The sequence below is a fragment of the Trachypithecus francoisi genome, unplaced genomic scaffold (assembly GCF_009764315.1).
Source record: "Trachypithecus francoisi isolate TF-2019V2 unplaced genomic scaffold, Tfra_2.0 Lachesis_group7, whole genome shotgun sequence".
Classification (NCBI taxonomy): Eukaryota; Metazoa; Chordata; class Mammalia; order Primates; family Cercopithecidae; genus Trachypithecus; species Trachypithecus francoisi.
The window spans coordinates 49,989,331-49,998,279 of NW_022681472.1; the positions used below are offsets into that span (position 1 = coordinate 49,989,331).

General features: G+C 40.5%; 1 protein-coding gene across 1 annotated transcript in view; it reads right to left on the reverse strand.

Annotated features, from left to right (window-relative positions):
* The window catches only part of CDH17 (cadherin 17), an 81,365-nt gene extending 75,272 nt beyond the window's left edge, over window positions 1-6,093 (reverse strand). Inside the window, exon 1 of the mRNA XM_033202748.1 lies at window positions 5,993-6,093. The gene's annotated coding sequence lies outside the window, so the exon portion shown is untranslated. The remainder of the gene's footprint in view (window positions 1-5,992) is intronic.
* Between the last annotated feature and the right edge of the window lie 2,856 nt (window positions 6,094-8,949).

An 8,949-nucleotide genomic window follows, 5' to 3' on the forward strand; every position in this document is an offset into this window, starting at 1 on the left:
CTGCCTTGGGGGCACCCAGGGAGGATGAGCAGAATGGTCCCAAGAGCCGTGCTGGCTCTAAGTTTTCTCACATGCTGACTGCAGAGTTTCTTGCCATGGCTGGACAGCTTTTGAGGCACATCACTAGTAGGAAAATATCAAGGCATTTTGTGAAGTTTGACCACCTGGGCATCATCACTCTTGTCACCTCAACTGGGTTTGTAACAGTTGCAAGATTCTTCTTTTCAAACTTGGATTTAGTAGCTAAGTACTTCCTCTTGTACGTGGCCTTTCTGGAACGCAGAGCAGATCAGGAATATCTGCTAATTCCTCCAATGAGGACAGGATTTGCGCTGCAGCAACGCTTTTCCTTCTTTGGCTTTTTAGCTCTGAGGTTCCCCCTTTTCACCTTGCCACTGGCAAAGCCTTCTTAGCTTCAGGTTTCTTCTCCTTAGTATCCAGCTTCTCAACTTTTTCACCCACCATCTTTCAAGATGGGAAGGTGATGTTTAGAGACTCTTCTCATTTAGCCATTTATTTGAGTAAGGACAGGGAGTTTCTAGGTCCCAGATCTCCAAATTTACAAGTCAACACATAAGCATTGATTTTTGTCCCCGTGTAAAAAGCTAAGTGATAGACAAATCTTAGAGTCAGTCATCTCTTATTAAAAAAAAAAAAAAAAAAGCGTGAAGGGCTTTGAATTAAAATAATTCACCTAGCGCTAAGACTGAGCCTGAAGCTTCAAAAAACAAAGAAGTTGCAGAAGGAGAGAGCTACAGGATTTGTTTTCAAGTATCCTAAGGTAGTGTGGGCAAAAAGGGATGTGACTGGAATTCATAGCGCCACCAGGACCAAACAGTGCCAAATATCCTGTGAGCCATTTCTTTTTCCTCCTCACTGTATATTGCTAAGAGCGGCATAAATTATAAAGCAAGACCAGATAAATATAAAGATCAGATGAAAATCTTGCTCAAACCATTATTCATCGATTAATGTTCAGATCTGTCACGCCCATCTTTTTGGTCTGGCTCACAGATCTCTGGCACCAATTGCATCACTCAAGGTTTAGAGAACCGCGGAAGCATCTGACCAATTTGCACTTTTGATAAATTAAGGACCCAATTAAAGTGGCCATTAATAAGCTAGAAACAAGCAGACAGGTATAAATCTGGGCTTCTGCCTCACACTTCAAGCAGGTTACTCCACATGGGGAGGGAATGGGCAGCTAGATGATTTGTTTTTAGAGCAGAGAGTGAGACAGGGAAGAAGGAAGGAAAGGAGGGAGGGAGGGATGAACATACATACATCAACACAAGCCCAGCTTTCTGTCACTAAACTCTGTAATATAGATATACCAATCTTTCAGTATATGACCATCTGGATTTACACATATGCAAAATTAGAGGTGATTATTTGTTCTATCAATAGGTTCATGATGGGGAAGATGGGCTCACAGGAGGCTAAATGGTCCCCTGGAGAACTTAAAATGGTTTAGATTGATATAATCAATTATAATACACATTACTAGCATAATTATTCTTTTTTAAAAAATGTTTGTCTCACTTTTTAAAAAAAAAATTTTACTTTAAGTTCTGGGATACATGTGCAAAATGTGCAGGTTTGTTACATAGGTATACATGTGCCATGGTGGTTTGCTGCACCCATCAACCCATCATTTAGGTTTTAGCCCCGCATGCATTAGGGATTTGCCCTAATACTCTCCCTCCCCTTGCCTCCCACCCCAGGACAGGCCCGGATGTGTGATGTTCCCCTGTGTCCATGTGTTCTCATTGTTAACTCCCCCTTATGAGTGAGAACATGCAGTGTTTGGTTTTCTGTTCCTGTGATAGTTTGCTGAGAATGATGGTTCCCAGCTTCATCCATGTCCCCACAAATGACATGAAATCATTCTTTTTTATGGCTGCATAGTATTCCATGGTGTATATATGTGCCACATTTTCTTTATCCAGTCTATCATTGATGGGCATTTGGGTTGGTTCCAAGTCTTTGCTATTGTAAATAGTGCTGCAATAAACATACATGTACGTGTGTCTTTATAGTAAAATGATTTATAATCCTTTGGGTATATACCCAGTAATGGGATTACTGGCATAATTATTCTTATTAAAGAAAAGAATGACAAGTTCCAAGGAATATTTGAGAGAGGTGTCATGCTTGTTCCTGGTTGGCTTTTGTTCCCCCAGTGCTCCCCAAGACAGAGCAAGGGAAGGGTCAGCCGGGGAGAAGAGGCCTCTCCTCCAAGTCTCCCAAAACATCCCAGCATTGAATGGAAGGAGAGCCAGAGCAGTCACAGGAAAGGGAGCCACTGACCTAGGGACAACAGTGACTGTCCCGCCAGGGTGCTTGCCTGATGTTGTAACTCATTTATGCCTGAGGTTGCAATTTTTTGAATTTTTGCAATCAGACCTTGGCGATGACCTTGAGCAGTAGGATATAAATAACTCCCACATGCTTAGTGTTCCAATAATGGAACACTAGGCATAAATGAGTTTTAAGCAGGCAGTCAGGAAGGATTTCCACATTGACTTCCCTGATGTGTGCAACTATATACCCACAAAAACCCTAGGAAGGTGGCGGGGGGAGACCCTTTCTCCCCCAGATCTAGCAGAACTATATCATAAGCATCTTTTCTGGACTAAAGAGGAGGACTGGAATCACTATTTCTCATAAAAGGTGGCTTGACTTTTTTTGACAAAGTGTTTATGTATTACACAACATTTCTTTATGTAATATAAAGTTTACGGATGAGCATTTTGTCAAGATAATAAAGCAACACATCCTGGCCTTAGAAATTCAGTAGGAAGTAAATCTAAATTAGGTTCCATCCCGTAGGGTTTAGACACTGAAGGATCGAAAGGAAGGATCAAAAGGAAGGATCAGAAGGAAGGAAGGAAGGAAGGAAGGAAGGAAGGAAGGAAAGAAAGAACTTACTCTAATACCAGTTCATTTGCAAGGTGACCCAAGCCAGGAATTTTAATGCCAAGATTGTGCAGTCATGCTTAAGTATGGCAGGTTCACTTTCTGATTTCTGTAATTAAATCATAACTGACAACTGGGATGGGTAGGAGAGGAAGGGAAAAAAATTTAATTTTGCTTAATAAAAGTTGCCAGACCACAATGAAATCTCATTCATGAATTGTTTTCTTAAAAATCATTGGAACTGTTTTAAAAAAGAGCAAACGCTCAACAAATGCAAGCTAAGTTAAGCACTTTGGGCAACTTACTTGAACCACACAATCATATAATGTGGGTCCTGTTGTTATACCACAGAGCAGGAAACTGAGCTTAGAGCACTTGAGGAAGTGGTGTGAATGCAGGGGCCAAGCACCAAGCCACTCTGCTAGATGGCCTCTCAGTGAGGAAGAGAGCTCATCTTTCACTTAGATGTTAAGGGAACAAATCTACCATTTCCATTCTCTTTGTCCCTCACTTAAGAACAAGTCCTAATATTTTTAAGTAATAAGTATATGGTCAGAAATGAATAACTCAGAAATATCATGAATGAGAGAATTCCATGTCAGTCTTACAGAATATTTGAAGAGAAATTTTCTTTGTACCACATACACAACAATCAAGTATAGCTTAGTTTGTTACGTATTGCTTAAGTGGAAAAAAAAATTCAACTTTAGTGTAATTAATACGTCAACCACGAGGGGAATATCTGCTTTTATTAAGTTAATATTTCTTGTACCTAAGTAAACATTGCTGTCTGTTCTCACAAGTAACAAATAAGTAAATAGATATTCCCTTAAAATTCAGCATGTCTTTCTTTGGCTAATCAACGAGCAGTTACAGAACAACTAGCCCCATTCTAAATCTGACACCAGGGATTTCTGACTCAATGTAATTTTATGTCAAATCTATACATCTCTAACCATGTGAACCAGCTTCTGTGCAAGCACTGTTTGTCAGCCTCCAGAGCAAGGAGCATGACAATGCCCAGCTTTCCTCCTCAGAGGTGTCACTGTTAATGTGGAAGACAAATGAGGGACACATCCTTCTAGACTTTTTTTTTTGACAATGGAACAAAAGGTAGAGTTTCTGCCAGGATATATTTTGCACATCATCCAGCTTTTTTTTGTTTTTGTTTTTTGTTTTTTGAGACAGGTTCTCACTCTGTCACCCAGGCTGGAATGTAGTGGTGCAACCATGGCTCACTGCAGTCTCAAACTCCTGGGCTTAAGGAACCCTCTCACTTCAGCCTTCCAAGTTGCTAGGACTACAGGTAAGTGCCATCATGCCTGGCTAATTTTTAATTTTCTTGTACAGGCATGGTCTCCCTATGTTCAGACCTCCCAGGCTGGTCTTGAACTCCAGCACAAGTGCTTCTCCCTCCTCAGCTTCTCAAAGTACTGGAATTACAGGAATGAGCCACCACATCCAGCCATATTTTGCCTTTTGAATGAGAAAGGAGGAGGTACCGGAAATGTAACCTTCACCTTGAACAGTGATGACTTTTTTCAGGGGTCATCTGGATGAGTTTCAAAGGATGCCACACCTGCACCTCATCCAAAGACTTATATGGGAACCATAAGAGGGGCTTTAAAAAATGCTTCACATATATATATATATATATATATATATGCAAAACCAATAGTTTTATTATTCTCATATTTTTGAATCCCACTTCCTGAACATAGAATTAGCTCCTCTCTTGCATAATGGTAGATGCTATTTTTATGGCATTACCGATTTTTTTTCTTATTTTTCTAAAGAATGAAACAGCAATTTCTCAATTCATCCTGAGTCACCTACTTGAACTTTCTCATGGAACAGAGAGCTAACATTCACTGGATGTGTACCATGCACCAAGCAACATAGTAAGCTCTTTACCTACTTATCTAATTTACTTCTCACAACTACCTGGTTAGGCAAGTCTCTCCATTTTATAGATGAAAAACATTAAGGCTCCGAGAGTGACAGCTCTCTGTTCTGTGCCCACAGGCTGGAAAATGATGAAACTGGCCTAACCCATCTGGCCAACCCTGAAGACTCATATGGCGCTGTAACTCACTAGAAACCCTCTCTTAGTAAAGGACTCACTTTGTTTCCTGGTAAGAGCTGAATAGCATCCAGCTCCCTTTCATCTAAACATGTGTTTTTCTTCTTTCAAATAATACCTCATTTGTTATTTAAGTTTTTGAAGAAAAATAAAGACAAGAAAGTATTAGAGAAGGAACTGTCCTTCCAATCTACTGCTCGGCATCGCCTACCACAGAGGGCATCTGTCCCCATAAAGTCACCTGTCATAAACAAAAGACCAAGACAGAGGCAAAGATCGGACCATTGAGGATACCAATAAGCTGTGCATGACTTAACATAAAAATAACCACACATAAGCAGGTGGTACCTCCACCACCAAGGCTAAAAGCAGTCCAGGAAGCTGAGTAACACGCACATCAGCCTCTTCTCCCACTTGTGAAGGCAGGTCTGTCTGTCTGTCTGTCTTCAATTCTTATTCTAGTACTTTTACAAAAAGGCTTCTTTTCTTCTTTGCATGTTCCCTCCCTTACTGTGTCCCAGACAATTCTAAGAATCCCAAATTGAATCTCATTCTCTGAGAAGTAGACAGAATGACATGCTTTTTGAGAATGTGATTCCAACCCCAATTTTTAGAATACAAGAGCCCTAGAGCACCTTAAGACCAGGGGCTTTTATACGCTTATCATGAAGAATGGGTGTGATACTTATTTAAACATCAGAGAGCTCGATCTCCCCTTTAATTCCACTGCCAAGCTTGATTTCACTGCAGCCACTTCATCAAATGAATTTATAAAATATAGACCAATGAAAAGAAACTACAAAAAAAAAAAAAAGTGCTCCACAAGCTAAATTTGTCACGCCAGCAACAAATTTCCCTTCTCTGCATCTACATAGCCCACCTCAAGGAAAAAATTTGTCAAGCAACTTTTTAAGGGTCCTTCCCCTCCATCTACTTTGTCCTTCTGGAATAAATATGTTACTGACACAGTTAAGACATGTCAGCCCTTACCTTTCTGTAAGTCACAAAATGGTGGTTAAAAGTCCTTTTCTTCCATTCAGTGGTTGAGACTCTTGCTACGACTGGAGTTATCTCCCCGGGGAACACTCCCTCTTCCCTGCTTTGCCTCCCAGCCTCTCCCTTCAGCTTCAGTCAAACATTAACCATTAACATTTTTTATTGCTCTTCGAGAGCCACTGGGTATCATAAAAAGTGTCATTACGCTTACTCCAGGAGAGAAATGACTTTGTACCAAAAGAAGTTTAATTTACATCTAATCCATCTCAAAACAGGTTGCTACATTTTTCAATGTAGATGAGTCAATGAAAAGACAAGAAGTTAGAGTGGAAAAGTTTTGTTTATCCAACTATCTCTAGAGTGTGAGGTTCATGACATCAAAGACTTTTGTTCATATTTTACACCCCCAACACTTAGCACAGGAGACTCAATCTGCAAATATTTGTGTAGATTCCATCTCAAACACAAAAGACGGAGCGGGGGCACCATGTCTGAGCAATGACACAGTTCACTGATAACTGGCCACATGAGACATCGTAAATGACTCAGAAGACATGAGGAAAGATACAATCTGGCTGTGCCTGCTTTTGAAATCCAAGGGTCCCTTCCAAAGTCTGCAAGAAACAACCAATAGTAAATTTTCCCCAAACACAAACCAAGTCCTTTCCCGCTCCCCCCCCAATTCAGGGAATGGATTTACCTAGGAACAACTTATTTTTCCCCAATCAAAATGAGATTTTTGATTAACCAATAAAAGCCAATGCCTCCAGATTTCTCAAGTCAGGCTTCTTTTAGACCAATTCCTGATTTCCACACTTTGGTCACTCTGGGAATCCCCACTGAAGGTAAGCATCAATGTCATGTCTGTGTCTGGTGTGTCACACTTGGCCCTGTTTCTGTGGACCTTCTCATGTTCATTTCTTGGCTTCCTCTGAGCTGGGGGTGTGTTTTCCATTCCTTTCTGGGTGTGCATCTGACAGAGGGAAAGCAGGGAGCCCAGCCCACTCTCTAGCAGGGCTCCCTCCTTTCCAGATTTCATGAGAAGGTTTCGTGAGTGCTCTAAGCCACTGTGGGAATAGACCTCATTTATCCCCAGGACCCTGCAAGTGAAACCATCTAGTTGCACGCCAGCGGTTAGCATCCTTGGTGGACTGGTGGGTTCAGCAAGTGCCCTTCTTGTTTTGTCCCACATGACTGACTGTCACTCATTTAGAAGAATGAGGTTATTGAGGCTAAGCACTTCCCACATTCTTCACACCTCTGCCCTCCCATTAGCTGAATCAAGTGTGCTTGTTCTACAAAATCAAATCACTTCCACTTGCCACATGTTTCAGTTCCTGGAATCAAGGGCAAGCATCTCATCATGGGCATTGTTCAGAAAGAAGTTTGAGTCTTCTTTGAAAATTTGAAAATAATAAAGCGCTTTTAAATGTATGAGTTTTCTTCAAAAATAAAGTACATATATCATTTATAGTCATCGTTTTTCAGCAACAGTAACAATGTTTGTGACATGTTGGTACATCAGTTAAAATTTTGTTTTCTCATTTAGCATGTCTGCAAAGTAGATTCCAGTTTATAGATAGAAAATGGGGGCACAGAGAGGTTTTATGTCTTGTCTAAGTCATACAGCCTTTGACTACAGAATCTGGACTCCAACCCTGGTCTGTCTGATTCACATTCCATCCTATTCACTACATCTATAGACTATGCCAGATTTTTTTCCTTCCAGCTTTATGTGAGTTAAAAAAAAAAAAAAACTCAAAGGGCAGAAATCCTTGTATGAGCCCATTCCTGTTGGAAGATGGCCAAGTTCCAACATAGGGTTCCCCTATACATCACATGCTATCTCTAGCCCCCAGCTTCCAGCTCAAAGAATTAGGTTGATTAAACTCTGAAAACGCCAAAACCACCCATCAGAGGAATTAACAGGTGATTGCAGAGGCTTTTTCTGTCCTCTGGGATACCAGGTTAACAAGATTCTGAGAGCTGTTCACATATTCCTTACATGGTTTATACATCCTTCCAGATTAAATCCAAATATTAAGAATGTGCACGTTTCAGGGTAACCACCACTGCATTTTAGGAACTCATTTTCATGAAAAGTGAGACATTGCTAGTTCAATAGACTTGCTAATAATAATAGGAATAAGGAAAATGTAATTGATAAATATTACTGATTTAATTTTCCAAAGCAAAGGAGGTATGATTTATAGGATGAAAACAACTAAAGGCCTGGTGCAGTGGTTCACACCTGAAATCCCAGCACTTTGGGAGGCTGAGGCAGGCAGATTATCTGAGGTCGGAGTTTGAGACCAACCTGGCCAACATGGTGAAACCCCATCTCTACTAAAAATGCAAAAATTAGCCAGGTGTGGTGGCAGGTGCCAATAATCCCATCTAATCAGGAGGTTGACTCAGGAGAATCACTTGAACAGTTGCAGTGAGCCAAGATTGTACCATTGCATTCCAGCCTAGGCAACAAAGCAAGACTGCATCTCCAAAAAAGAAAAAGGAAACAAAACTGAACAAGTGAAAGGACTTGGGCTAATGCTTTCAACTCACAGTTTCATGATGGTGCAAACATTTTAACACTTTTGTCTATAATGTTTTAAGCATTCCTCCAATATTGTCCCTAGAAAATACGTAAGTAATTAATTTATAGACATTTGCTAGTAAGAAAGTCTAGATAGCCTCCCAGACAAAAAAGTTATGAAAACTTGGAATTATTCCTAAAAGTCAAAGCATGTTACATTTCTAGTATTTATATTCTTTTTAATTTAATTTAATTTAATTTTTTTGAGATGGAGTCTTGCTGTCCCCAAGGCTAGAGTGCAACGGCACAATCTCGGCTCACTGCAACCTCTGCCTCCCAGTTTCAAGTGATTCTCCTGCCTCAGCCTCCCAAATAGCTGGAATTACAGGTGCCCACCACCACACCTGGCTAATTTTTT